Source organism: Gavialis gangeticus, unplaced genomic scaffold (assembly GCF_001723915.1).
Source record: "Gavialis gangeticus isolate Ggan-Ray unplaced genomic scaffold, GavGan_comp1, whole genome shotgun sequence".
Taxonomy (NCBI): Eukaryota; Metazoa; Chordata; order Crocodylia; family Gavialidae; genus Gavialis; species Gavialis gangeticus.
The window spans coordinates 15,892,246-15,892,811 of record NW_017729024.1 but is presented as its reverse complement, the minus strand read 5'-3'; positions in this window follow the sequence as shown (position 1 = coordinate 15,892,811).

Below are 566 nucleotides of genomic sequence, written 5' to 3'. Positions count from 1 at the left end.
CTCCATTTGGATCCCTCTAAGGAAGCCGCTACCGAAATTCCTGGCCAATGCACCACTGTCGGGTAATCACCACTGCCTACGGACCGTGCAGGCACTGCCTGCCAGTCGCCTAGTGTATCCTCACCTTTAATTGGGGTGTCACACGTGTCTGCTTTTCCTGCCACGACTTTGATGTTAACGGAGTTAGTTCAGATGTCCGACGCGCTCAGTCCAACTATGAGTCTCACCGGCGTCCCATGGGTCCCAAGTTTCTGAGGGCTCTGCCACCCCTACACCCTTGCCTGTTCCACCGGGTGGTGGCCGACTGTCTGGTCCGGCCATGTATCCACACGTCCACACAGATGATCCACAAAAGTAAAATAAAAATCAACACAAACACTACGACCAAGAGGGTTCCCTTAATTGGAGCGGCTGCTCCAGCCATCTGCAGCCATCTTCCAATACCCACTTGCCCTCCGAGGGGTCAAACCCCCTTCTTGGCCTTTGAAAAGCCCCCTGAGAGGGCTTGATCAGTTCCCCTTTGTCATAGTTCAAGCTCACTGTTGAGCTGCACCCCTATTACAGGG